Source organism: Pseudophryne corroboree, unplaced genomic scaffold (assembly GCF_028390025.1).
Source record: "Pseudophryne corroboree isolate aPseCor3 unplaced genomic scaffold, aPseCor3.hap2 scaffold_430, whole genome shotgun sequence".
In the NCBI taxonomy this organism is placed as follows: Eukaryota; Metazoa; Chordata; class Amphibia; order Anura; family Myobatrachidae; genus Pseudophryne; species Pseudophryne corroboree.
Window position 1 is genome coordinate 317,700 of NW_026970062.1, and position 26,303 is coordinate 344,002.

At 47.6% G+C, this 26,303-nt stretch overlaps 28 non-coding genes across 28 annotated transcripts; 7 read left to right on the forward strand and 21 right to left on the reverse strand.

Moving 5' to 3' along the window:
* Positions 1-686: 686 nt before the first annotated feature.
* LOC135026177 (U1 spliceosomal RNA) lies at positions 687-849 on the reverse strand. Its single transcript, XR_010222827.1, has one exon. It is a non-coding gene; the product is annotated as a U1 spliceosomal RNA (small nuclear RNA).
* Positions 850-1,001: 152 nt separating this feature from the next.
* Positions 1,002-1,165, reverse strand: LOC135026093 (U1 spliceosomal RNA). The gene has a single exon (XR_010222757.1). It is a non-coding gene; the product is annotated as a U1 spliceosomal RNA (small nuclear RNA).
* Positions 1,166-1,839: 674 nt separating this feature from the next.
* LOC135026108 (U1 spliceosomal RNA) lies at positions 1,840-2,002 on the reverse strand. The gene has a single exon (XR_010222771.1). It is a non-coding gene; the product is annotated as a U1 spliceosomal RNA (small nuclear RNA).
* A 152-nt stretch (positions 2,003-2,154) lies between these two features.
* LOC135026065 (U1 spliceosomal RNA) lies at positions 2,155-2,318 on the reverse strand. The gene has a single exon (XR_010222731.1). It is a non-coding gene; the product is annotated as a U1 spliceosomal RNA (small nuclear RNA).
* A 674-nt stretch (positions 2,319-2,992) lies between these two features.
* On the reverse strand, positions 2,993-3,155 carry LOC135026128 (U1 spliceosomal RNA). The gene has a single exon (XR_010222791.1). It is a non-coding gene; the product is annotated as a U1 spliceosomal RNA (small nuclear RNA).
* Positions 3,156-3,307: 152 nt separating this feature from the next.
* LOC135026066 (U1 spliceosomal RNA) lies at positions 3,308-3,471 on the reverse strand. Its single transcript, XR_010222732.1, has one exon. It is a non-coding gene; the product is annotated as a U1 spliceosomal RNA (small nuclear RNA).
* Positions 3,472-4,145: 674 nt separating this feature from the next.
* Positions 4,146-4,308, reverse strand: LOC135026130 (U1 spliceosomal RNA). The gene has a single exon (XR_010222792.1). It is a non-coding gene; the product is annotated as a U1 spliceosomal RNA (small nuclear RNA).
* A 152-nt stretch (positions 4,309-4,460) lies between these two features.
* LOC135026067 (U1 spliceosomal RNA) lies at positions 4,461-4,624 on the reverse strand. The gene has a single exon (XR_010222733.1). It is a non-coding gene; the product is annotated as a U1 spliceosomal RNA (small nuclear RNA).
* A 674-nt stretch (positions 4,625-5,298) lies between these two features.
* On the reverse strand, positions 5,299-5,461 carry LOC135026116 (U1 spliceosomal RNA). Its single transcript, XR_010222779.1, has one exon. It is a non-coding gene; the product is annotated as a U1 spliceosomal RNA (small nuclear RNA).
* Positions 5,462-5,610: 149 nt separating this feature from the next.
* On the reverse strand, positions 5,611-5,775 carry LOC135026132 (U1 spliceosomal RNA). The gene has a single exon (XR_010222794.1). It is a non-coding gene; the product is annotated as a U1 spliceosomal RNA (small nuclear RNA).
* Positions 5,776-6,445: 670 nt separating this feature from the next.
* LOC135026100 (U1 spliceosomal RNA) lies at positions 6,446-6,608 on the reverse strand. Its single transcript, XR_010222764.1, has one exon. It is a non-coding gene; the product is annotated as a U1 spliceosomal RNA (small nuclear RNA).
* Positions 6,609-6,760: 152 nt separating this feature from the next.
* LOC135026063 (U1 spliceosomal RNA) lies at positions 6,761-6,924 on the reverse strand. The gene has a single exon (XR_010222729.1). It is a non-coding gene; the product is annotated as a U1 spliceosomal RNA (small nuclear RNA).
* A 972-nt stretch (positions 6,925-7,896) lies between these two features.
* LOC135026082 (U1 spliceosomal RNA) lies at positions 7,897-8,059 on the reverse strand. Its single transcript, XR_010222747.1, has one exon. It is a non-coding gene; the product is annotated as a U1 spliceosomal RNA (small nuclear RNA).
* Positions 8,060-8,733: 674 nt separating this feature from the next.
* Positions 8,734-8,896, reverse strand: LOC135026188 (U1 spliceosomal RNA). The gene has a single exon (XR_010222838.1). It is a non-coding gene; the product is annotated as a U1 spliceosomal RNA (small nuclear RNA).
* A 152-nt stretch (positions 8,897-9,048) lies between these two features.
* On the reverse strand, positions 9,049-9,212 carry LOC135026258 (U1 spliceosomal RNA). The gene has a single exon (XR_010222899.1). It is a non-coding gene; the product is annotated as a U1 spliceosomal RNA (small nuclear RNA).
* Positions 9,213-9,883: 671 nt separating this feature from the next.
* LOC135026101 (U1 spliceosomal RNA) lies at positions 9,884-10,046 on the reverse strand. Its single transcript, XR_010222765.1, has one exon. It is a non-coding gene; the product is annotated as a U1 spliceosomal RNA (small nuclear RNA).
* A 152-nt stretch (positions 10,047-10,198) lies between these two features.
* Positions 10,199-10,362, reverse strand: LOC135026122 (U1 spliceosomal RNA). Its single transcript, XR_010222785.1, has one exon. It is a non-coding gene; the product is annotated as a U1 spliceosomal RNA (small nuclear RNA).
* A 674-nt stretch (positions 10,363-11,036) lies between these two features.
* On the reverse strand, positions 11,037-11,199 carry LOC135026179 (U1 spliceosomal RNA). Its single transcript, XR_010222829.1, has one exon. It is a non-coding gene; the product is annotated as a U1 spliceosomal RNA (small nuclear RNA).
* A 152-nt stretch (positions 11,200-11,351) lies between these two features.
* Positions 11,352-11,515, reverse strand: LOC135026275 (U1 spliceosomal RNA). Its single transcript, XR_010222915.1, has one exon. It is a non-coding gene; the product is annotated as a U1 spliceosomal RNA (small nuclear RNA).
* A 144-nt stretch (positions 11,516-11,659) lies between these two features.
* Positions 11,660-11,775, forward strand: LOC135026224 (U5 spliceosomal RNA). The gene has a single exon (XR_010222865.1). It is a non-coding gene; the product is annotated as a U5 spliceosomal RNA (small nuclear RNA).
* A 270-nt stretch (positions 11,776-12,045) lies between these two features.
* On the forward strand, positions 12,046-12,162 carry LOC135026256 (U5 spliceosomal RNA). Its single transcript, XR_010222897.1, has one exon. It is a non-coding gene; the product is annotated as a U5 spliceosomal RNA (small nuclear RNA).
* A 286-nt stretch (positions 12,163-12,448) lies between these two features.
* On the forward strand, positions 12,449-12,561 carry LOC135026252 (U5 spliceosomal RNA). Its single transcript, XR_010222893.1, has one exon. It is a non-coding gene; the product is annotated as a U5 spliceosomal RNA (small nuclear RNA).
* A 4,819-nt stretch (positions 12,562-17,380) lies between these two features.
* On the reverse strand, positions 17,381-17,544 carry LOC135026134 (U1 spliceosomal RNA). The gene has a single exon (XR_010222796.1). It is a non-coding gene; the product is annotated as a U1 spliceosomal RNA (small nuclear RNA).
* Positions 17,545-17,688: 144 nt separating this feature from the next.
* LOC135026235 (U5 spliceosomal RNA) lies at positions 17,689-17,804 on the forward strand. Its single transcript, XR_010222876.1, has one exon. It is a non-coding gene; the product is annotated as a U5 spliceosomal RNA (small nuclear RNA).
* Positions 17,805-18,074: 270 nt separating this feature from the next.
* Positions 18,075-18,190, forward strand: LOC135026236 (U5 spliceosomal RNA). The gene has a single exon (XR_010222877.1). It is a non-coding gene; the product is annotated as a U5 spliceosomal RNA (small nuclear RNA).
* A 286-nt stretch (positions 18,191-18,476) lies between these two features.
* On the forward strand, positions 18,477-18,592 carry LOC135026213 (U5 spliceosomal RNA). The gene has a single exon (XR_010222855.1). It is a non-coding gene; the product is annotated as a U5 spliceosomal RNA (small nuclear RNA).
* Positions 18,593-18,867: 275 nt separating this feature from the next.
* On the forward strand, positions 18,868-18,983 carry LOC135026243 (U5 spliceosomal RNA). The gene has a single exon (XR_010222884.1). It is a non-coding gene; the product is annotated as a U5 spliceosomal RNA (small nuclear RNA).
* Positions 18,984-25,613: 6,630 nt separating this feature from the next.
* Positions 25,614-25,777, reverse strand: LOC135026046 (U1 spliceosomal RNA). Its single transcript, XR_010222713.1, has one exon. It is a non-coding gene; the product is annotated as a U1 spliceosomal RNA (small nuclear RNA).
* Positions 25,778-26,303: the final 526 nt, after the last annotated feature.

Below are 26,303 nucleotides of genomic sequence, written 5' to 3' on the forward strand. Positions count from 1 at the left end.
AAAATAAGTATGAGTTGGGATAGGGCTGGGGAGGGTGGCTGCTCGGGCAGCCCCTCCCCCGTCAAGTTAAGGAGATTCAACTGAGGAAGCACAAGGGAACTCTCGTCTGGGGACAACAACTGCAGGGAGACCACATCTTTTCAGATGAACATGGGAGGGCGGAAGGCTGCCTAATACTGAAGCACCATCAAATATCAAACCATATGCAATAACTAGTACAAGCATTCCTGGGGGAAGGTCTGCAGGAGACGAATTTGCATACGGTGATGCCATCCAAGCAGTGGGCCAAAGTTGGCTGGAACCCTCATCTGCATATGAAAAGAGAAAAGGGTTATGCAGGGCATGGCGGCCTTTTGCGGCGCTTGGATGACCCCTAGTTCGCATTAAACACCTCCACCCTCCTTCGGTGTGGGGCTCATGTTGACTATGCCCCAGCCCCTGAAGCATTCAAGCTGATTTCTTGCAGCAGCTGGGCACTGTAACAGCTCCAGAGCTGCTCTGTAAGGCAAATAAAAGGGTGTGGGCCCTGCAGCACTACCTGTAGTTCGCATTGTGCGTTGGAAGGCACAAAGTAATCAGACGGGAGAAGTCAGGATAGTGCGCAAGGGCATAGAAGGGAGCGGCTCAAGAAAAGAGAAGTGGAAACAGACAGCAAACTAGGCTGGAGAGAGACCTGAGACAAAGAGATCTGAATTATACGAGAGCCGACCAGGGGAAACACAAATTATGCAGTCAAGTTTCCCACATTTGGGGAAATCGCAGGGGCAGCACAGCCAGAGTGCAATGGGTGAGCCTTGCCCTGGGAGAAGCACCTTCAAGATCATAGTATCTCACCTGGCAGGTAAGTAGGAGTTGGGCTAGAGCTGGGGAGGGTCACTGCTCGGGCACCCCCCTGTCAAGTGAAGGAGATCCAACTGAGGCAGCACAATGGAACTCTCGAAAGAAGAACAAGGCTAGAGGAAGATCTGAGACAAAGAAATCTGACTTTTACCAGAGCTGACCAGCGGAAAACACAAACACAGTCCCCCACTACCACAAATAAAGCAGGCGAGTTTCCCACATTTGGGGAAATCACAGGGGTCAGCATACCCAGAATGCAATGAATGAACCTCACCCTGGGTGAACAATCTTCATGACCATGGTGTCTCCTATGCAAAATAAGTATGATTTGGGATAGGGCTGGGGAGGGCCGCTGCTCAGGCACATCTCTGTCAAGTAAAGTTAATTCAACTGAGGCAGCACAAGGGAACTCTCATCTGGGGACAACAACTGCAGGGAGAACACATATTTTCAGATGAACATGGGAGGGCAGAAGGCTGCCTAATACTGAAGCACCCCCAAACATCAAACCAAATGCAACAACTAGTGCAAGCATTCCTGGGGGAAGGCCTGCAGCAGATGGATTTGCATATGGTGATGTTATCCAAGCAGTGGGTCAAAGTTGGCTTCAACCCTCATCTGCATATGAAAAGAGAAAAGGGGCGTGCAGGGCATGGCGGCCTTTTGCGCTGCTTGGATGACCCCTAGATCGCATTAAACACCCCCACCCTCCTTTGGTGTGGGGCTCATGTTGGCCATGCCCCATCCCATGAAGCATTCAAGCTGATTTCTTGCAGCAGCTGGGCACTGTAACAGCTCCAGAGCTGCTCTGTAAGGCAAGTAAAAGGGTGTGGGCCCTGCAGCACTACCTGTAGTTTGCATTGTGCATTGGAAGGCACAAAGTAAGCAGACGGGAGGAGAAGTCAGGATAGTGCACAAGGGTATAGAAGGGAGGGGCTCAAGAAAAGAGAAGTGGAAACAGACAGCAAACTAGGCTGGAGAGAGACCTGAGACAAAGAGATCTGAATTATACGAGAGCCGACCAGGGGAAACACAAATTATGCAGTCAAGTTTCCCACATTTGGGGAAATTGCAGGGGCAGCACACCCAGAGTGCAATGGGTGAGCCTTGCCCTGGGAGAAGCACCTTCATGATCATAGTATCTCACCTGGCAGGTAAGTAGGAGTTGGGCTAGAGCTGGGGAGGGTCGCTGCTCGGACACCCCCCTGTCAAGTGAAGGAGATCCAACTGAGGCAGCACAAAGGAACTCTCGAAAGAAGAACAAGGCTAGAGGAAGATCTGAGACAAAGAAATCTGACTTTTACCAGAGCTGACCAGAGGAAAGCACAAACACAGTCCACCACTACCACAAATAATGCAGTCGAGTTTCCCACATTTGGGGAAATCACAGGGGTCAGCATACCCAGAGTGCAATGAATGAACCGCACCCTGGGAGAACAATCTTCATAACAATGGTATCTCCTATGCAAAATAAGTATGATTTGGGATATGGCTGGGGAGGGCCGCTGCTCAGGCACATCTCTGTCAAGTAAAGGAGATTCAACTGAGGCAGCACAAGGGAACTCTCATCTGGGGACAACAACTGCAGGGAGAACACATATTTTCAGATGAACATGGGAGGGCAGAAGGCTGCCTAATACTGAAGCACCCCCAAACAACAAACCAAATGCAACAACTAGTGCAAGCATTCCTGGGGGAAGGCCTGCAGCAGATAGATTTGCATATGGTGATGTCATCCAAGCAGTGGGTCAAAGTTGGCTTCAACCCTCGTCTGCATATGAAAAGAGAAAAGGGGCGTGCAGGGCATGGTGGCCTTTTGCGGCACTTGGCTGACCCCTAGTTTGCATTAAACACCTCCACCCTCCTTCGGTGTGGGGCTCATGTTGGCTATGCCCCAGCCCCTGAAGCATTCAAGCTGATTTCTTGCAGCAGCTGGGCACTGTAACAGCTCCAGAGCTGCTCTGTAAGGCAAGTAAAAGGTTGTGGGCCCTGCAGCACTACCTGTAGTTCGCATTGTGCGTTGGAAGGCACAAAGTAAGCAGAAAGGAGGAGAAGTCAGGATAGTGCGCAAGGGCATAGAAGGGAGCTGCTGAAGAAAAGAGAAGTGGAAACAGACAGCAAACTAGGCTGGAGAGAGACCTGAGACAAAGAGATCTGAATTATACGAGACCTGACCAGGGGAAACACAAATTATGCAGTCAAGTTTCCCACATTTGGGGAAATCGCAGGAGCAGCACACCCAGAGTGCAATGGGTGAGCCTTGCCCTGGGAGAAGCACCTTCATGATCATAGTATCTCACCTGGCAGGTAAGTAGGAGTTGGGCTAGAGCTGGGGAGGGTCGCTGCTCGGGCACCCCCCTGTCAAGTGAAGGAGATCCAACTGAGGCAGCACAAAGGAACTCTCGAAAGAAGAACAAGGCTAGAGGAAGATCTGAGACAAAGAAATCTGACTTTTACCAGAGCTGACCAGAGGAAAGCACAAACACAGTCCACCACTACCACAAATAATGCAGTCGAGTTTCCCACATTTGGGGAAATCACAGGGGTCAGCATACCCAGAGTGCAATGAATGAACCGCACCCTGGGAGAACAATCTTCATAACAATGGTATCTCCTATGCAAAATAAGTATGATTTGGGATATGGCTGGGGAGGGCCGCTGCTCAGGCACATCTCTGTCAAGTAAAGGAGATTCAACTGAGGCAGCACAAGGGAACTCTCATCTGGGGACAACAACTGCAGGGAGAACACATATTTTCAGATGAACATGGGAGGGCAGAAGGCTGCCTAATACTGAAGCACCCCCAAACAACAAACCAAATGCAACAACTAGTGCAAGCATTCCTGGGGGAAGGCCTGCAGCAGATAGATTTGCATATGGTGATGTCATCCAAGCAGTGGGTCAAAGTTGGCTTCAACCCTCGTCTGCATATGAAAAGAGAAAAGGGGCGTGCAGGGCATGGTGGCCTTTTGCGGCACTTGGCTGACCCCTAGTTTGCATTAAACACCTCCACCCTCCTTCGGTGTAGGGCTCATGTTGGCTATGCCCCAGCCCCTGAAGCATTCAAGCTGATTTCTTGCAGCAGCTGGGCACTGTAACAGCTCCAGAGCTGCTCTGTAAGGCAAGTAAAAGGGTGTGGGCCCTGCAGCACTACCTGTAGTTCGCATTGTGCGTTGGAAGGCACAAAGTAAGCAGAAAGGAGGAGAAGTCAGGATAGTGCGCAAGGGCATAGAAGGGAGCGGCTCAAGAAAAGAGAAGTGGAAACAGACAGCAAACTAGGCTGGAGAGAGACCTGAGACAAAGAGATCTGAATTATACGAGACCTGACCAGGGGAAACACAAATTATGCAGTCAAGTTTCCCACATTTGGGGAAATCGCAGGAGCAGCACACCCAGAGTGCAATGGGTGAGCCTTGCCCTGGGAGAAGCACCTTCATGATCATAGTATCTCACCTGGCAGGTAAGTAGGAGTTGGGCTAGAGCTGGGGAGGGTCGCTGCTCGGGCACCCCCCTGTCAAGTGAAGGAGATCCAACTGAGGCAGCACAAAGGAACTCTCGAAAGAAGAACAAGGCTAGAGGAAGATCTGAGACAAAGAAATCTGACTTTTACCAGAGCTGACCAGAGGAAAGCACAAACACAGTCCACCACTACCACAAATAATGCAGTCGAGTTTCCCACATTTGGGGAAATCACAGGGGTCAGCATACCCAGAGTGCAATGAATGAACCGCACCCTGGGAGAACAATCTTCATAACAATGGTATCTCCTATGCAAAATAAGTATGATTTGGGATATGGCTGGGGAGGGCCGCTGCTCAGGCACATCTCTGTCAAGTAAAGGAGATTCAACTGAGGCAGCACAAGGGAACTCTCATCTGGGGACAACAACTGCAGGGAGAACACATATTTTCAGATGAACATGGGAGGGCAGAAGGCTGCCTAATACTGAAGCACCCCCAAACAACAAACCAAATGCAACAACTAGTGCAAGCATTCCTGGGGGAAGGCCTGCAGCAGATAGATTTGCATATGGTGATGTCATCCAAGCAGTGGGTCAAAGTTGGCTTCAACCCTCGTCTGCATATGAAAAGAGAAAAGGGGCGTGCAGGGCATGGTGGCCTTTTGCGGCACTTGGCTGACCCCTAGTTTGCATTAAACACCTCCACCCTCCTTCGGTGTAGGGCTCATGTTGGCTATGCCCCAGCCCCTGAAGCATTCAAGCTGATTTCTTGCAGCAGCTGGGCACTGTAACAGCTCCAGAGCTGCTCTGTAAGGCAAGTAAAAGGGTGTGGGCCCTGCAGCACTACCTGTAGTTCGCATTGTGCGTTGGAAGGCACAAAGTAAGCAGAAAGGAGGAGAAGTCAGGATAGTGCGCAAGGGCATAGAAGGGAGCGGCTCAAGAAAAGAGAAGTGGAAACAGACAGCAAACTAGGCTGGAGAGAGACCTGAGACAAAGAGATCTGAATTATACGAGACCTGACCAGGGGAAACACAAATTATGCAGTCAAGTTTCCCACATTTGGGGAAATCGCAGGGGCAGCACACCCAGAGTGCAATGGGTGAGCCTTGCCCTGGGAGAAGCACCTTCATGATCATAGTATCTCACCTGGCAGGTAAGTAGGAGTTGGGCTAGAGCTGGGGAGGGTCGCTGCTCGGGCACCCCCCTGTCAAGTGAAGGAGATCCAACTGAGGCAGCACAAGGAAACTCTCGAAAGAAGAACAAGGCTAGAGGAAGATCTGAAACAAAGAAATCTGACTTTTACCAGAGATTAGAGGAAAACACAAACACAGTCCCCCACTACCAACAAATAAAGCAGTCGCGTTTCCCACATTTGGGGAAATCACAGGGGTCAGCATACCCAGAATGCAATGAATGAACCTCACCCTGGGAGAGTAATCTTCATGACCATGGTATCTCCTATGCAAAATAAGTATGATTTGGGATAGGGCTGGGGAGGGCCGCTGCTCATGCACATCTCTGTCAAGTAAAGGAGATTCAACTGAGGCAGCACAAGGGAACACTCATCTGGGGACAACAACTGCAGGGAGAACACATATTTTCAGATGAACATGGGAGGGCAGAAGGCTGCCTAATACTGAAGCACCCCCAAACAACAAACCAAATGCAACAACTAGTGCAAGCATTCCTGGGGGAAGTTCTGCAGAAGACGGATTTGCATATGGTGATGTCATCCAAGCAGTGGGTCAAAGTTGGCTTCAACCCTCATCTGCATATGAAAAGAGAAAAGGGGCGTGCAGGGCATGGCGGCCTTTTGCGGTGCTTGGATGACCCCTAGTTCGCATTAAACACCCCACCCTCCTTTGGTGTGGGGCTCATGTTGGCCATGCCCCATCCCCTCAAGCATTCAAGCTGATTTATTGCAGCAGCTGGGCACTGTAACAGCTCCAGAGCTGCTCTGAACGGCAAGTAAAAGGGTGTGGGCCCTGCAGCACTACCTGTAGTTTGCATTGTGCATTGGAAGGCACAAAGTAAGCAGACGGGAGAAGTCAGGATAGTGCGCAAGGGCATAGAAGGGAGCGGCTCAAGAAAAGAGAAGTTGAAACAGACAGCAAACTAGGCTGGAGAGAGACCTGAGACAAAGAGATCTGAATTATACGAGAGCCGACCAGGGGAAACACAAATTATGCAGTCAAGTTTCCCACATTTGGGGAAATCGCAGGAGCAGCACACCCAGAGTGCAATGGGTGAGCCTTGCCCTGGGAGAAGCACCTACATGATCATAGTATCTCACCTGCCAGGTAAGTAGAAGTTGGGCTAGAGCTGGGGAGGGTCGCTGCTCGGGTACCCCCCTGTCAAGTGAAGGAGATCCAACTGAGGCAGCACAAGGGAACTCTCGAAAGAAGAACAAGGCTAAAGGAAGATCTGAGACAAAGAAATCTGACTTTTACCAGAGCTGACCAGAGGAAAGCACAAACACAGTCCCCCACTACCACAAATAAAGCAGTCGAGTTTCCCACATTTGGGGAAATCACAGGGGTCAGCATACCCAGAATGCAATGAATGAACCTCACCGTGGGAGAACAATCTTCATGACCATGGTATCTCCTATGCAAAATAAGTATGATTTGAGATAGGGCTGGGGAGGGCCGCTGCTCAGGCACATCTCTGTCAAGTAAAGGAGATTCAACTGAGGCAGCACAAGGGAACTCTCATCTGGGGACAACAACTGCAGGGAGAACACATATTTTCAGATGAACATGGGAGGGCAGAAGGCTGCCTAATACTGAAGCACCCCCAAACAACAAACCAAATGCAACAACTAGTGCAAGCATTCCTGGGGGAAGGCCTGCAGCAGATGGATTTGCATACGGTGATGTCATCCAAGCAGTGGGTCAAAGTTGGCTTCAACCCTCGTCTGCATATGAAAAGAGAAAAGGGGCGTGCAGGGCATGGCGGCCTTTTGCGGCGCTTGGATGACCCCTAGTTCGCATTAAACACCTCCACCCTCCTTCGGTGTGGGGCTCATGTTGGCTATGCCCCAGCCCCTGAAGCATTCAAGCTGATTTCTTGCAGCAGCTGGGCACTGTAACAGCTCCAGAGCTGCTCTGTACGGCAAGTAAAAGGGTGTGGGCCCTGCAGCACTACCTGTAGTTTGCATTGTGCATTGGAAGGCACAAAGTAAGCAGACAGGAGGAGAAGTCAGGATAGTGCACAAGGGTATAAAAGGGAGGGGCTCATGAAAAAAGAAGTGGAAACAGACAGCAAACTAGGCTGGAGAGAGACCTGAGACAAAGAGATCTGAATTATACGAGAGCCGACCAGGGGAAACACAAATTATGCAGTCAAGCTTCCCACATTTGGGGAAATCAGAGTGCAATGGGTGAGCCTTGCCCTGGAAGAAGCACCTTCATGATCATAGTATCTCACCTAGCAGGTAAGTAGGAGTTGGGCTAGAGCTGGGGAGGGTCGCTGCTCGGGCACCCCTCTGTCAAGTGAAAGAGATCCAACTGAGGCAGCACAAGGAAACTCTCGAAAGAAGAACAAGGCTAGAGGAAGATCTGAGACAAATAAATCTGACTTTTACCAGAGCTGACCAGAGGAAAGCACAAACACAGTCCCCCACTACCACAAATAATGCAGTCGAGTTTCCCACATTTTGGAAATTACAGGGGTCAGCATACCCAGAATGCAATGAATGAACCTCACCCTGGGAGAACAATCTTCATGACCATGGTATCTCCTATGCAAAATAAGTATGATTTGGGATAGGGCTGGGGAGGGCCGCTGCTCAGGCACATCTCTGTCAAGTAAAGGAGATTCAACTGAGGCAGCACAAGGGAACTCTCATCTGGGGACAACAACTGCAGGGAGAACACATATTTTCAGATGAACATGGGAGGGCAGAAGGCTGCCTAATACTGAAGCACCCCCAAACAACAAACCAAATGCAACAACTAGTGCAAGCATTCCTGGGGGAAGGCCTGCAGCAGATGGATTTGCATACGGTGATGTCATCCAAGCAGTGGGTCAAAGTTGGCTTCAACCCTCGTCTGCATATGAAAAGAGAAAAGGGGCGTGCAGGGCATGGCGGCCTTTTGCGGCGCTTGGATGACCCCTAGTTCACATTAAACACCTCCACCCTCCTTCGGTGTGGGGCTCATGTTGGCTGTGCCCCAGCCCCTGAAGCATTCAAGCTGATTTCTTGCAGTAGCTGGGCACTGTAACAGCTCCAGAGCTGCTCTGTACGGCAAGTAAAAGGGTGTGGGCCCTACAGCACTACCTGTAGTTTGCATTGTGCATTGGAAGGCACAAAGTAAGCAGACAGGAGGAGAAGTCAGGATAGTGCACAAGGGTATAAAAGGGAGGGGCTCATGAAAAAAGAAGTGGAAACAGACAGCAAACTAGGCTGGAGAGAGACCTGAGACAAAGAGATCTGAATTATACGAGAGCCGACCAGGGGAAACACAAATTATGCAGTCAAGCTTCCCACATTTGGGGAAATCGCAGGGGCACCACACCCAGAGTGCAATGGGTGAGCCTTGCCCTGGGAGAAGCACCTTCATGATCATAGTATCTCACCTGGCAAGTAAGTAGGAGTTGGGCTAGAGCTGGGGAGGGTCGCTGCTCGGGAACCCCCCTGTCAAGTGAAAGAGATCCAACTGAGGCAGCACAAGGGAACTCTCGAAAGAAGAACAAGGCTAGAGGAAGATCTGAGACAAATAAATCTGACTTTTACCAGAGCTGTCCAGAGGAAAGCACAAACACAGTCCCCCACTACCACAAATAATGCAGTTGAGTTTCCCACATTTGGGGAAATCACAGGGGTCAGCATACCCAGAATGCAATGAATGAACCTCACCCTGGGAGAACAATCTTCATGACCATGGTATCGCCTATGCAAAATAAGTATGATTTGGGATAGGGCTGGGGAGGGCCGCTGCTCAGGCACATCTCTGTCAAGTAAAGGAGATTCAACTGAGGCAGCACAAGGGAACTCTCATCTGGGGACAACAACTGCAGGGAAAACACATATTTTCAGATAAACATGGGAGGGCAGAAGGCAGCCTAATACTGAAGCACCCCCAAACAACAAACCAAATGCAACAACTAGTACAAGCATTCCTGGGGGAAGGCCTGCAGCAGATGGATTTGCATATGGTGATGTCATCCAAGCAGTGGGTCAAAGTTGGCTTCAACCCTCGTCTGCATATGAAAAGAGAAAAGGGGCGTGCAGGGCATGGCGGCCTTTTGCGGCGCTTGGATGACCCCTAGTTCGCATTAAACACCTCCACCCTCCTTCGGTGTGGGGCTCATGTTGGCTATGCCCCAGCCCCTGAAGCATTCAAGCTGATTTCTTGCAGCAGCTGGGCACTGTAACAGCTCCAGAGCTGCTCTGAACGGCAAGTAAAAGGGTGTGGGCCCTGCAGCACTACCTGTAGTTTGCATTGTGCATTGGAAGGCACAAAGTAAGCAGACGGGAGAAGTCAGGATAGTGCGCAAGGGCATAGAAGGGAGCGGCTCAAGAAAAGAGAAGTTGAAACAGACAGCAAACTAGGCTGGAGAGAGACCTGAGACAAAGAGATCTGAATTATACGAGAGCCGACCAGGGGAAACACAAATTATGCAGTCAAGTTTCCCACATTTGGGGAAATCGCAGGAGCAGCACACCCAGAGTGCAATGGGTGAGCCTTGCCCTGGGAGAAGCACCTACATGATCATAGTATCTCACCTGCCAGGTAAGTAGAAGTTGGGCTAGAGCTGGGGAGGGTCGCTGCTCGGGTACCCCCCTGTCAAGTGAAGGAGATTCAACTGAGGCAGCACAAGGGAACTCTCGAAAGAAGAACAAGGCTAGAGGAAGATCTGAGACAAATAAATCTGACTTTTACCAGAGCTGACCAGAGGAAAGCACAAACACAGTCCCCCACTACCACAAATAATGCAGTCGAGTTTCCCACATTTGGGGAAATCACAGGGGTCAGCATACCCAGAATGCAATGAATGAACCTCACCCTGGGAGAACAATCTTCATGACCATGGTATCTCCTATGCAAAATAAGTATGATTTGGGATAGGGCTGGGGAGGGCCGCTGCTCAGGCACATCTCTGTCAAGTAAAGGAGATTCAACTGAGGCAGCACAAGGGAACTCTCATCTGGGGACAACAACTGCAGGGAGAACACATATTTTCAGATGAACATGGGAGGGCAGAAGGCTGCCTAATAATGAAGCACCCCCAAACAACAAACCAAATGCAACAACTAGTGCAAGCATTCCTGGGGGAAGGCCTGCAGCAGATGGATTTGCATACGGTGATGTCATCCAAGCAGTGGGTCAAAGTTGGCTTCAACCCTCGTCTGCATATGAAAAGAGAAAAGGGGCGTGCAGGGCATAGCGGCCTTTTGCGGCGCTTGGATGACCCCTAGTTCGCATTAAACACCTCCACCCTCCTTCGGTGTGGGGCTCATGTTGGCTATGCCCCAGCCCCTGAAGCATTCAAGCTGATTTCTTGCAGCAGCTGGGCACTGTAACAGCTCCAGAGCTGCTCTGTACGGCAAGTAAAAGGGTGTGGGCCCTGCAGCACTACCAGTAGTTTGCATTGTGCATTGGAAGGCACAAAGTAAGCAGACAAGAGGAGAAGTCAGGATAGTGCACAAGGGTATAAAAGGGAGGGGCTCATGAAAAAAGAAGTGGAAACAGACAGCAAACTAGGCTGGAGAGAGACCTGAGACAAAGAGATCTGAATTATACGAGAGCCGACCAGGGGAAACACAAATTATGCAGTCAAGCTTCCCACATTTGGGGAAATCGCAGGGGCACCACACCCAGAGTGCAATGGGTGAGCCTTGCCCTGGGAGAAGCACCTTCATGATCATAGTATCTCACCTGGCAGGTAAGTAGGAGTTGGGCTAGAGCTGGGGAGAGTCGCTACTCGGGCATCCCCCTGTCAAGTGAAAGAGATCCAACTGAGGCAGCACAAGGGAACTCTCGAAAGAAGAACAAGGCTAGAGGAAGATCTGAGACAAATAAATCTGACTTTTACCAGAGCTGACCAGAGGAAAGCACAAACACAGTCCCCCACTACCACAAATAATGCAGTCGAGTTTCCCACATTTGGGGAAATCACAGGGGTCAGCATACCCAGAATGCAATGAATGAACCTCACCCTGGGAGAACAATCTTCATGACCATGGTATCGCCTATGCAAAATAAGTATGATTTGGGATAGGGCTGGGGAGGGCCGCTGCTCAGGCACATCTCTGTCAAGTAAAGGAGATTCAGCTGAGGCAGCACAAGGGAACTCTCATCTGGGGACAACAACTGCAGGGAGAACACATATTTTCATATAAAAATCTTGGTCATGCTCTGGTTTCTCTTCAGAACGAACAAATCTTTCGCCTCTTACTAAAGATTTCCGTGGAGAGGAGCAAAACCGAGTTTTATCTCAATTTTTGCATGCCCCATCTTTTTGGGGTTTCTTTTACCGGTTTGAAGATAGAATGAGTGTGCTTTAATGTAAGCTCATTTGCATAGAAATGACAGTAAATGTTTATTTATGTTCAAACAGAACTTTCTTGACCATGCTACTTGCTTTAAAGATCTGGGAGCACATGGAATACAGTACAAACCATGCTTATAGCAAGGAGAAGCCAGGTGAGAAATCTGCTTTCTTTCAAATTGGGCGCTCACTTTGATCTGAATGAGGACTGCTGGCACAGCACTCAGGCGACAGGTGGAATCTTGGTCATGCTCTGGTTTCTCTTCAGAACGAACAAATCTTTCGCCTTTTATTAAAGATTATCCGTGGAGAGGAGCAAAACTGAATTTTATCTCAATTTTTGCATGCCCCATATTATTGGGGTTTCTTTTATCAGTTTAAAGACAGAACGAGTGTGCTTTCTTGTTAGCTTTAATGTAAGTTTATTTGCATAACAATGACAATAAATGTCTGTTTCTTTTCAAGCAGAACTTTCTTGACCATACTAATTGCTTGAAAGATCTGGGAGCACATGGAAAAGAGTACAAACCATGTTTATAGCAAGGGGAAGCCTGGTGAGAAATCTGCTTTCTTTCTTTCAAATTGGGTGCTCACTTTGAGCTGAATGAGGACTGCTGGCATGGCACTCAGGCGACAGGTGGAATCTTGGTCATGCTCTGGTTTCTCTTCAGAACGAACAAATCTTTCGCCTTTTACTAAAGATTTCCGTGGAGAGGAGCAAAACTGAGTTTTATCTCAATTTTTGCATGCCCCATATCATACCTCCCAACTGTCCCGATTTTCGCGGGACAGTCCCGTTTTTTGGGGACTGTCCCGCTGTCCCACCTGCGGGCCGCAGTGTCCCGCGGTGGGGAGGACAATTGGGAGGCTCTGTCTGTCGCTGCACTGCTTAGCAGAGCAGCGGTGAATAGACGCTGTGCGCATGCGCACAGCGTCTATTCACTGAAGTCAGAGGGAGAGGTGGCATGCCAGCGGCTCACAGAGCGCTGGGCATGCCCGCTCAGTGCCGAAAACGGGGGCGTGACTCGCGATCGCGGGTCCTCCCGCGAAGCCACGCCCCCTTTTACTTAGGCCACACCCTTTTTGGGAGCGCGCGCGACTTCGCCGCGCGTGTGTCCCTCTTTGCGAGCCGACAAAGTTGGGAGGTATGCCCATATTATTGGGGTTTCTTTTATCAGTTTAAAGACAGAACGAGTTTGCTTTCTTGTTAGCTTTAATGTAAGTTTATTTGCATAACAATGACAGTAAATGTTTGTTTCTTTTCAAACAGAACTTTCTTGACCATGCTACTTGCTTGAAAGATCTGGGAGCACATGGAAAACAGTACAAACCATGCAGTATCACAAGAGCCTTTATTTGATCTTTCATGAAGATAGAGCAGAATTGAGGACACGTCAACAATTTCTGCCGAAGGTGGCTCATCTTTCCACATGGTGCCTTTGGCCACTGACACCTTCGTTGAGTCAAAGTCTCTGGCTGTGGTCAGAACTTTGAAAATTTATGTCACCAGAACGGTTCAGATTAGGAAAACAGAGGCTCTGTTTGTCCTGTATGCTCCCAACAGGATTGGGTGGCCTGCTTCCATGTAGACCATTATGCGCTGGATCTGTGGTAAGATTCAGCATGCTCATTCCATGGCAGGATTGCCGTTACTGAATTAGGTGAAGACCCATTCTACTAGAAAGGTGGGTTCATCCTGGGCAGCTGGTCGGGGAGTCTCGGCATTGCAACTTTGCCGAGCAGCTATTTAGTAAACACTTTTGCTAAGTTTTACAAGTTTGATACCTTGGCCGATGATAACTTCAAGTTGGGTCATTCGGTGCTGCAGAGTCGTACGCACTCTTCCACCCGTTCAAGAGCTTTGGTATAACCCCATGGTTCTTAATGTGACCCCAGCATCCTCTAGGTCGTATGAGAAAATAGGATTTTAATACCTACCGGTAAATCCTTTTCTCTTAGTCTGTAGAGGATGCTGGGCACCCGTCCCAGTCCATACTGTGTCTGCAGTTATTACTTGTGGTTATACACATGTTGTGTTATGGTTCTGGTCAGCTTTTTGCTGCAATTGTTCATGCCGTTGGCTTGTGTTCTGTTGAATGCCACGTTCTGCGGCATGCTTAAGGTGTGAGCTGGTAAGATGCTCACCTTAGTTTAACAATAAATCCTTTCCTCGAAATGTCCGTCTCCATGGGCACAGTTCCTATAACTGGAGTCTGGAGGAGGGGCATAGAGGGAGGAGCCAGTTCACACCCTTTGATAGTCTTAAAGTGCCCATGTCTCTTGCGGATCCCGTCTATACCCCATGGTTCTTAATGTGACCCCAGCATCCTCTACGGACTAAGAGAAAAGGATGCCCTTGCGCACTATCCTGACTTCTCCTCCCGTCTGCTTACTTTGTGCCTTCCAACGCACAATGCAAACTACAGGTGGTGCTGCAGGGCCCACACCCTTTTACTTGCCTTACAGAACAGCTCTGGAGCTGTTACAGTGCCCAGCTGCTGCAAGAAATCAGCTTGAATGCTTCAGGGGATGGGGCATGGCCAACATGAGCCCCACACCAAAGGAGGGTGGGGGTGTTTAATGAGAACTAGGGGTCATCCAAGCACTGCAAAAGGCCGCCATGCCCTGCACGCCCCTTTTCTCTTTTCATATGCAGATGAGGGTTCCAGCCAACTTTGGCCCACTGCTTGAATAACATCACTGTATGCAAATCCGTCTGCTGCAGACCTTCCCCCAGGAAGGCTTGTACTAGATGTTGCATATGGTTTGATATTTGATGGTGCTTCAGTATTAGGCAGCCTTCCGCCCTCCCATGTTCATCTGAAAAGATGTGGTCTCCCTGCAGTTGTTGTCCCCAGACGAGAGTTCCCTTGTGCTTCCTCAGTTGAATCTCCTTAACTTGACGGGGGAGGGGCTGCCCGAGCAGCCACCCTCCCCAGCCCTATCCCAACTCATACTTATTTTGCATATGAGATCTCTTGATCATGAAGATTGTTATCACAGGGTGAGGTTCATCCATTATATTTTAAAATAGGAAGGTACAAATTACATATTTGAATTGCATTTATGTGCTGGATTCAAATGTCCCCCCCCCCCTTCCTTTCTCAATTGTGCCCGTCAGCAGCTATTCTAAGGTTGCTGCCAATGGGTGTGACACATTAATTTCTTCTGTGGGGTACACTGGACTCCACAAGGATTCACATTGGGGTGTAGAGTAGGATCTTGATCTGAGGCACCAACCGGCTCAAAGCTTTTGACTGTTCCCAAGATGCTCAGTGCATTCTCCTCTATAACCCCGCTTCCATGAACAGGGAGCTCAGTTTGTAGTTGGTGCCTTCAGTAGCAGGCCACTTAACAGGGGCCTGCCTCAGGCAGCCTATTCTTAGCTATAAATTTTGACAAGAAAAGAAGAACTTGTTTTATGAGAATCTACAAGGGCTGCAGCAGGCTAGGTCTAATAGACATCTTTACTGCAGCTTCATCACTCCCAGCGGCGCTGTATACTCCCGTGCCCTGGTTGCTGGGTCACTGCAGCGGAGGGTCCGGTTTCATCCTAAGGTCAGTCACACACACACCACCCTTCCGGATCACGAGGCCGCTGATGAAGGGGAGCGTGGCCGTAGGGGGTGGACCGTGTGCGCACTGGCGTGGACACTGATTACTGGGCAGCCGCTCCACTAGCCACCAGGTACAGTTAAGGAGCACAGGTCTGGGGGTTTTTCTCATATATTAACCCAATTTTGTACTGCCCGCAGCGCATTGTGATAGGTAATAGGGCCTGATTCAGGTTGGATTGCAATCACAATAAGCGATCCAACTGCAAAAATTGCTAAGAGCATACGCATGTGCCTGCATTTTCTGCGGCACCCCGCAGAGAATGCGATCGCCTCTGCCTGTCAATCGGGGCGGGGGGGGGATAGGTGGGTCAGCAACACTCCATTTCCAAGTCAGGGATGGAGCGGTGCGGGGGCAAGGCTTCAAAATGGGGTCTGCAACGGAGGAGACACAGGGGGCGTGGTCACAGCGGCTGTATGACATCACATTCAGCCGCTGTGATCACAAAAATGGTGGCGGCTTCCTGCGCGCACATACAGTCTGCACCAGCAGGAGGCTACACCATTTTTTATGATCACGCTGAACTGCAGTGCGACTGCAATTACAGCATGGTCAAGAAGGGAGGCGTCATGCTGGGTGGCCATGCCCTTTCACTGTGCAGGAGCCAGCACTGCTCACAAACTAGTCCCCGGGTGCAGCCCCCAACCCCCGGGACACCCGGAGCAACAAAATGTAGATTCAGGCCACCAGGCCACGCCCCTACCTATGAAACCATGCCTCCTTTTTACCATTGCGCTGCTTATCTGCGCGCACTGCATTACAATCTCCCTCGCCACCTCTCTGGGTGTCACCAGTGATAGTGACACCTCTGCCATGCTTGTAGCAGCTGGTCCTAAGATCTACGCCTCAAGCCCTGAGTGTTTGCCCTTGTGACTTGTTGATCATCATAGCGAAGCAGATGCTTACAGAAAACTGCAGGGGCTTAGATTGAAAATAAAAAAATTGATGGGTATAAGGTAGAGAGGAGCGGGTTCGGTTCTCCGAGAACCGAATTCCCCACGAACTCCACGTTGTTTACACTGGTCCGAGGCAGGCTCGGTTGTTCCCGCCTGACTCGGAAAACCTGAACAAGGGAAAATGTCATCATCCCGCTGTCGGATTCTCGCGAGATTCGGATTCCATATAAAGAGCTGCTTGTTGCCGCCATTTTTACTCGTGCTTTGAAGAGAGAGCGGAATGGACGTGGCTATGTTCTCTCAGTGGAAATCTCAATATCAGTGCTCAGTATCAGTGGTTACTTATTGCTGCTCAGTAATACTAGTAGTGTGTCTCTCCTGCTCAGTGTCAGTTCTCAGTAGTATCCTCATCAGTGCTCAGTATCACTGCTCATTGTCTTGTGCTGCATTGTGGTGCTCAGCATACTACAGTACATTACTAATAGTCCAGTGCTGCATCTTGCTGCTCAGTGTCAGTTCTAGTATCCTCATCAGTGCTCACTATCACTGTTCATTGCATTTTGGTTTTCTGTATACTACAGTAACATAGTAATATAGTAACATATAGTAACATAGTTTTTGAGGTTGAATAGAGGCAAATTGCCCATCGTGTTCAACCTGTTTTAAGTTGTGATGATTCTACATACTTGCTGAATAATGTTTTATGACTAGTTAGCTACTATAACTCATGTTACCCCCGGATTAACCATGTTGATATTTTAAGTATTATAACCTTAGATAGCTTTTTCATTCAGAAATGTATCCATTCCTTTTTTAAATCCAATTACAGAGTCCGCCATTACCACCTTCCCTGGCAGGGAATTCCACATCCTGATTGCCCTAACAGTGAAGATCATAGTATCTCACCTGGCAGGTAAGTAGGAGTTGGGCTAGAGCTGTGGAGGATTGCTGCTCGGGCACCCCCTGTCAAGTGAAGGAGATCCAACTGAGGCAGCACAAGGGAACTCTCGAAAGAAGAACAAGGCTAGAGGAAGATCTGAGACAAAGAAATCTGACTTTTACCAGAGCTGACCAGAGGAAAGCACAAACACAGTCCCCCACTACCACAAATAATGCAGTCGAGTTTCCCACATTTGGGGAAATCACAGGGGTCAGCATACCCAGAATGCAATGAATGAACCTCACCCTGGGAGAACAATCTTCATGACCATGGTATCTCCTATGCAAAATAAGTATGATTTGGGATAGGGCTGGGGAGGGCCGCTGCTCAGGCACATCTCTGTCAAGTAAAGGAGATTCAACTGAGGCAGCACAAGGGAACTCTCATCTGGGGACAACAACTGCAGGGAGAACACATATTTTCAGATGAAAATCTTGGTCATGCTCTGGTTTCTCTTCAGAACGAACAAATCTTTCGCCTTTTACTAAAGATTTCCGTGGAGAGGAGCAAAACTGAGTTTTACCTCAATTTTTGCATGCCCCATCTTTTTGGATTTTCTTTTATCGGTTTAAAGATAGAATGAGTGTGCTTTAATGAAAGCTCATTTGCATAGAAATTACAGTAAATGTTTGTTTCTTTTCAAACAGAACTTTCTTGACCATGCTACTTGCTTGAAAGATCTGGGAGCACATGGAATACAGTACAAACCATGCTTATAGCAAGGAGAAGCCAGGTGAGAAATCTGCTTTCTTTCAAATTGGGCGCTCACTTTGATCTGAATGAGGACTGCTGGCATGGCACTCAGGCGACAGGTGGAATCTTGGTCATGCTCTGGTTTCTCTTCAGAATGAACAAATCTTTCGCCTTTTATTAAAGATTTCCGTGGAGAGGAGCAAAACTGAGTTTTATCTCAATTTTTGCATGCCCCATATTATTGGGGTTTCTTTTATCAGTTTAAAGACAGAACGAGTGTGCTTTCTTGTTGGCTTTAATGTAAGTTTATTTGTATAACAATGATAGTAAATGTCTGTTTCTTTTCAAACAGAACTTTCTTGACCATGCTACTTGCTTGAAAGATCTGGGAGCACATGGAAAAGAGTACAAACCATGCTTATAGCAAGGGGAAGCCTGGTGAGAAATCTGCTTTCTTTCTTTCAAATTGGGTGCTCACTTTGAGCTGAATGAGGACTGCTGGCATGGCACTCAGGCGACAGGTGGAATCTTGGTCATGCTCTGGTTTCTCTTCAGAACGAACAAATCTTTCGCCTTTTACTAAAGATTTCCGTGGAGAGGAGCAAAACTGAGTTTTATCTCAAATTTTGCATGCCCCATCTTATTGGGGTTTTATTTTATCTGTTTAAAGATAGAACGAGTGTGCTTTAATGTAAGCTCATTTGCATAGAAATGACAGTAAATGTTTGTTTCTTTTCAAACAGAACTTTCTTGACTATACTAATTGCTTGAAAGATCTGGGAACACATGGAAAAGAGTACAAACCATGTTTATAGCTAGGGGAAGCCTGGTGAGAAATCTGCTTTCTTTCTTTCAAATTGGGTGCTCACTTTGAGCTCAATGAGAACTGCTGGCATGGCACTCAGGCGACAGGTGGAATCTTGGTCATGCTCTGGTTTCTCTTCAGAACTAACAAATATTTCGCCTTTTATTAAAGATTTCCGTGGAGAGGAGCAAAACTGAGTTTTATCTCAATTTTTGTATGCCCCATATTATTGGGGTTTCTTTTATCAGTTTAAAGACAGAACGAGTGTGCTTTTTTGTTAGCTTTAATGTAAGTTGCCATAGATGCAGTGAAACACATGTGTAGGGCACGGCGTGTCCGCGTGTATTTGACTCATGTGAAATGTTATAAAACAAAAATATATGATTATGATGTTAGCTGTTAGTCTCCACTAATAGGGAATAGAAGCTGAGCTATAAGAAAGGAATACACTAGATATGATGTCACTTAGCAATTACAATGTCTAAAGTGCATACAGATAGCTACTAATAACTCTTGATAAGAAAGTATATCAGTGTGGGTATATTTATATGATGGGATATTGGGACTAGTGAATATATATCACTCCTGCTGTCCAGATTGGCAATAACCAGACAATTATGATAAGAGTAGAGATGTCACATGGGCTGCTATAGATATTAATTTAATGCTGTATGTGTCATTTGTTACAAATGGATACATTTTCTATGAGTCAGCCTAGCAGCTGCATGTTCTAACAGAACACTATCCTCACACAGAATCTGCTAACCTTGAGATAACTAAATGACAGTGTGTAACAGTCTCTTTACTATAAGACTGTTACAAAGTAATATATATATTTGAAGTCAGTCTAGCAGCTGTGTGTTCCAGCAGTTTATAAGACAAAGAAAATCTCCTATTGTGGAATCTAGACACATGGGACTGCTGGCCTGTGTCATACTATTTCTATGTAATACCAGTAACATGTATATAACTGTTACATAATTGTTACAAATGGATAAATCTTTGAGTCAGCCTAGCAGCTGCATGTCCTAACAGGACACCATAAATCCTTTACAGTGTAACAAATTGATTGGTAACACTTAAAGGCTGGAGAGCAGTTATATGCCTTACTAGCATACTCAATATACCACATTATTACACCAGTTACCACGATTATTGACAGCGCATTTGATATATTATATTACCCTCACACTGAGTCTGTTTACCTTTAGATAACTAAGTGACCGAATATGTAACAGTTTCTCTATCATAAGACTGTTACAAAGTGAGATAGATATATTTGGAAGTCAGTCAAACAGCTGTGTGTTTCAGCGGTTTATAAGAAAATTCCTCATTGTGGAATCTGGACCACTAAGGGTTATTATATATATAGCACATGGAATTGCCACATCTCCCTATATGATAATTTCATTACACTGTAACATAATAAGAATTAACTCTTTAACAGTGTAAATAGAGAGTAATGAATCTCTGACACATGGAATATATTATTTCTTAGATGAATTGGATAAACCATTATGACAGACACTTTGCTTCTTAATAAGAATTGAGGTGGCTATACCTCTAAGGAAAGCATTATTGCCTACGCCTAGATCAGATTAAATAAGATCTGGCTGAATATATGAAGGAAGGTTGCTATTTATATGAGAATTGGAATTGCTATATTCCTTAAGGCAACCCCACCGATTGATATATGTTGTCAATTAAGTATATCTGAACGGCTATATCTGGACCAGATTTAATAAGATCTGGCTGATTATATGAAGGAGGGCTGCTATTTATATTGGAATTGCCATATTCCTTAAGGCAACCGCACCTGTTGGTATATCTCGCCAATTAACTATATCTAAACAGCTAAATTAAAGCTATTCATCATTTTTTTAGTTTGGATATTAATAAATATGATCTTTCCATGATCCATAGAGATTTCCCTATCAAGTGATTCCTTATCCGATATAGAAAGCTATCCCCCTGTGGTATTGAATTTAGGAATATAGTCTTAGGGGACACAGAGAAATAAGTGATCCCCATCTACCTAAGCACCCCACAAATTGGAGGTTAGCTTACCGGTTATACTCAATCACCCCCACAAATTCGCCAATGGGGATGGCTTCCCGGGAGGTAACCCCTATTGAGTGAAGGGAGTATATAGGATACGACCCAGTGGTACCTGACGACATAGATACTAACAGCTATTTAATAACATTACGCTAGAAAGTGATTATTAGCAACATATATATCTATATAAACAACCCCGCCAGGGTTGTGCCTTCAAAAATAATCACACACGGACACGCTTTTTAAACCTTTTTTTCACATCTCTTTATTCTTCTTATGCACATGTATGTTAGTTCTGTGATTTTAACATTTATGTTTCACTGCAGTTTGGGATAATAATATTAATATTTATCCAATTTTAATACATACTTAATAAAGGTTATATTTTATGATTCATTCATTCTGTCCAGTGCGTCAACAGTGCAGATTTCTTCTTGTTTTTTCTCCCAAATTCTATAACAATGACAGTAAATGTTGTTTCTTTTCAAACAGAACTTTCTTGACCATGCTACTTGCTTGAAAGATCTGGGAGCACATGGAAAACAGTACAAACCATGCAGTATCACAAGAGCCTTTATTTGATCTTTCATGAAGATAGAGCAGAATTGAGGACACGTCAACAATTTCTGCCGAAGGTGGTTCATCTTTCCACATGGTGCCTTTGGCCACTGACACCTTCGTTGAGTCAAAGTCTCTGGCTGTGGTCAGAACTTTGAAAATTTATGTCACCAGAACGGTTCAGATTAGGAAAACAGAGGCTCTGTTTGTCCTGTATGCTCCCAACAGGATTGGGTGTCCTGCTTCCATGTAGACCATTATGCGCTGGATCTGTGGTAAGATTCAGCATGCTCATTCCATGGCAGGATTGCCATTACTGAATTAGGTGAAGACCCATTCTACTAGAAAGGTGGGTTCATCCTGGGCAGCTGGTCGGGGAGTCTCGGCATTGCAACTTTGCCGAGCAGCTATTTAGTAAACACTTTTGCTAAGTTTTACAAGTTTGATACCTTGGCTGATGATAACCTCAAGTTGGGTCATTCGGTGCTGCAGAGTCGTACGCACTCTCCCACCCGTTCAAGAGCTTTGGTATAACCCCATGGTTCTTAATGTGACCCCAGCATCCTCTAGGTCGTATGAGAAAATAGGATTTTAATACCTACTGGTAAATCCTTTTCTCTTAGTCCGTAGAGGATGCTGGGCACCCGTCCCAGTCCATACTGTGTCTGCAGTTATTACTTGTGGTTATACACATGTTATGTTATGGTTCTGGTCAGCTTTTTGCTGCAATTGTTCATGCCGTTGGCTTGTGTTCTGTTGAATGCCACGTTCTGCGGCATGCTTAAGGTGTGAGCTGGTAAGATGCTCACCTTAGTTTAACAATAAATCCTTTCCTCGAAATGTCCGTCTCCCTGGGCACAGTTCCTATAACTGGAGTCTGGAGGAGGGGCATAGAGGGAGGAGCCAGTTCACACCCTTTGAAAGTCTTAAAGTGCCCATGTCTCTTGCGGATCCCGTCTATACCCCATGGTTCTTAATGTGACCCCAGCATCCTCTACGGACTAAGAGAAAAGGATGCCCTTGCGCACTATCCTGACTTCTCCTCCCGTCTGCTTACTTTGTGCCTTCCAACGCACAATGCGAACTACAGGTGGTGCTGCAGGGCCCACACCCTTTTACTTGCCTTACAGAACAGCTCTGGAGCTGTTACAGTGCCCAGCTGCTGCAAGAAATCAGCTTGAATGCTTCAGGGGATGGGGCATGGCCAACATGAGCCCCACACCAAAGGAGGGTGGGGGGTGTTTAATGCGAACTAGGGGTCATCCAAGCACCGCAAAAGGCCGCCATGCCCTGCATGCCCCTTTTCTCTTTTCATATGCAGATGAGGGTTCCAGCCAACTTTGGCCCACATCTTGGATGACATCACCGTATGCAAATCCGTCTTCTGCAGACCTTCCCCCAGGAATGCTTGTACTAGTTGTTGCATATGGTTTGATATTTGATGGTGCTTCAATATTAGGCAGCCTTCCACCCTCCCATGTTCATCTGAACAGATGTGGTCTCCCTGCAGTTGGTGTCCCCAGACGAGAGTTCCCTTGTGCGTCCTCAGTTGAATCTCCTTAACTTGACGGGGGAGGGGCTGCCCGAGCAGCCACCCTCCCCAGCCCTATCCCAACTCATACTTATTTTGCATATGAGATCTCTTGATCATGAAGATTGTTCTCACAGGGTGAGGTTCATCCATTATATTTTAAAATAGGAAGGTACAAATTACATATTTGAATTGCATCTATGTGCTGGATTCAAATGTCCCCCCCCCCCTTCCTTTCTCAATTGTGCCCGTCAGCAGCTATTCTAAGGTTGCTGCCAATGGGTGTGACACATTAATTTCTTCTGTGGGGTACACTGGACTCCACAAGGATTCACATTGGGGTGTAGAGTAGGATCTTGATCTGAGGCACCAACCGGCTCAAAGCTTTTGACTGTTCCCAAGATGCTCAGCGCATCCTCCTCTATAACCTCGCTTCCATGAACAGGGAGCTCAGTTTGTAGTTGGTGCCTTCAGTAGCAGGCCACTTAACAGGGGCCTGCCTCAGGCAGCCTATTCTTAGCTATTAATTTTGACAAGAAAAGAAGAACTTGTTTTATGAGAATCTACAAGGGCTGCAGCAGGCTAGGTCTAATAGACATCTTTACTGCAGCTTCATCACTCCCAGCGGCGCTGTATACTCCCGTGCCCTGGTTGCTGGGTCACTGCAGCGGAGGCTCCAGTTTCTTCCTAAGGTCAGTCACACACACACCGCCCTTCCGGATCACGAGGCCGCTGATGAAGGGGAGCGTGGCCGTAGGGGGTGGACCGTGTGCGCACTGGCGTGGACACTGATTACTGGGCAGCCGCTCCACTAGCCACCAGGTACAGTTAAGGAGCACAGGTCTGGGAGTTTTACTCCTATATTAACCCAATTTTGTACTGCCCGCAGCGCATTGTGATAGGTAATAGGGCCTGATTCAGGTTGGAATGCAATCACAATAAGCGATCCAACTGCAAAATTTGCTAACAGCATACGCATGTGCCTGCATTTTCTGCGGCACCCCGCAGAGAATGCGATCGCCTCTGCCTGTCAATCGGGGCGGGGGGGGGGGGAGAGGGGGGTCAGCAACACTCCATTTCCAAGTCAGGGATGGAGCGGTGCGGGGGCAAGGCTTCAAAATGGGGTCTGCAACGGAGGAGACACAGGGGGCGTGGTCACAGCGGCTGTATGACATCACATTCAGCCGCTGTGATCACAAAAATGGTGGCGGCTTCCTGCGCGCACATACAGTCTGCACCAGCAGGAGGCTACACCATTTTTTATGATCACGCTGAACTGCAGTGCGACTGCAATTACAGCATGGTCAAGAATGGAGGCGTCATGCTGGGTGGCCATGCCCTGTCACTGTGCAGGAGCCAGCACCGCACACACACTAGTCCCCGGGTGCAGCCCCCAACCCCCGGGACACCCGGAGCAACAAAATGTAGATTCAGGCCACCAGGCCACGCCCCTACCTATGAAACCATGCCTCCTTTTTACCATTGCACTGCTTATCTGCGCGCCCTGCATTACAATCTCCCTCGCCACCTCTCTGGGTGTCACCAGTGATAGTGACACCTCTGCCATGCTTGTAGCAGCTGGTCCTAAGATCTACGCCTCAAGCCCTGAGTGTTTGCCCTTGTGACTTGTTGATCATCATAGCGAAGCAGATGCTTACAGAAAACTGCAGGGGCTTAGATTGAAAATAAAAAAATTGATGGGTATAAGGTAGAGAGGAGCGGGTTCGGTTCTCCGAGAACCGAATTCCCGACGAACTCCACGTGGTTTACACTGGTCCGAGGCAGGCTCGGTTGTTCCCGCCTGACTCGGAAAACCTGAACAAGGGAAAATGTCATCATCCCGCTGTCGGATTCTCGCGAGATTCGGATTCCATATAAAGAGCTGCGCGTTGCCGCCATTTTTACTCGTGCATTGAAGAGAGAGCGGAGAGGACGTGGCTATGTTCTCTCAGTGGAAATCTCAATATCAGTGCTCAGTATCAGTGGTTACTTATTGCTGCTCAGTAATACTAGTAGTGTGTCTCTCCTGCTCAGTGTCAGTTCTCAGTAGTATCCTCATCAGTGCTCAGTATCACTGCTCATTGTCTTGTGCTGCATTGTGGTGCTCAGCATACTACAGTACATTACTAATAGTCCAGTGCTGCATCTTGCTGCTCAGTGTCAGTTCTAGTATCCTCATCAGTGCTCACTATCACTGCTCATTACATTGTGGTGTTCTGTATACTACAGTAACATAGTAATATAGTAACATATAGTAACATAGTTTTTGAGGTTGAATAGAGGCAAATTGCCCATCGTGTTCAACCTGTTTTAAGTTGTGATGATTCTACATACTTGCTGAATAATGTTTTATGACTAGTTAGCTACTATAACTCATGTTACCCCCGGATTAACCATGTTGATATTTTAAGTATTATAACCTTGGATAGCTTTTTCATTCAGAAATGTATCCATTCCTTTTTTAAATCCAATTACAGAGTCCGCCATTACCACCTTCCCAGGCAGGGAATTCCACATCCTGATTGCCCTAACAGTGAAGATCATAGTATCTCACCTGGCAGGTAAGTAGGAGTTGGGCTAGAGCTGTGGAGGATTGCTGCTCGGGCACCCCCTGTCAAGTGAAGGAGATCCAACTGAGGCAGCACAAGGGAACTCTCGAAAGAAGAACAAGGCTAGAGGAAGATCTGAGACAAAGAAATCTGACTTTTACCAGAGCTGACCAGAGGAAAGCACAAACGCAGTCCCCCACTACCACAAATAATGCAGTCGAGTTTCCCACATTTGGGGAAATCACAGGGGTCAGCATACCCAGAGTGCAATGAATGAACCTCACCCTGGGAGAACAATCTTCATGACCATGGTATCTCCTATGCAAAATAAGTATGATTTGGGATAGGGCTGGGGAGGGCCGCTGCTCAGGCACATCTCTGTCAAGTAAAGGAGATTCAACTGAGGCAACACAAGGGAACTCTCATCTGGGGACAACAACTGCAGGGAGAACACATATTTTCAGATGAACATGGGAGGGCAGAAGGCTGCCTAATACTGAAGCACCCCCAAACAACAAATCAAATGCAACTACTAGTGCAAGCATTCCTGGGGGAAGGCCTGCAGCAGATGGATTTGCATATGGTGATGTCATCCAAGCAGTGGGTCAAAGTTGGCTTCAACCCTCGTCTGCATATGAAAATAAAAAAGGGGTGTGCAGGGCATGGCGGCCTTTTGCGGCGCTTGGATGACCCCTAGTTCGCATTAAACACCTCCACCTTCCTTCGGTGTGGGGCTCATGTTGGCTATGCCCCAGCCCCTGAAGCATTCAAGCTGATTTCTTGCAGCAGCTGGGCACTGTAACAGCTCCAGAGCTGCTCTGTAAAGCAAGTAAAAGGGTGTGGGCCCTGCAGCACTACCTG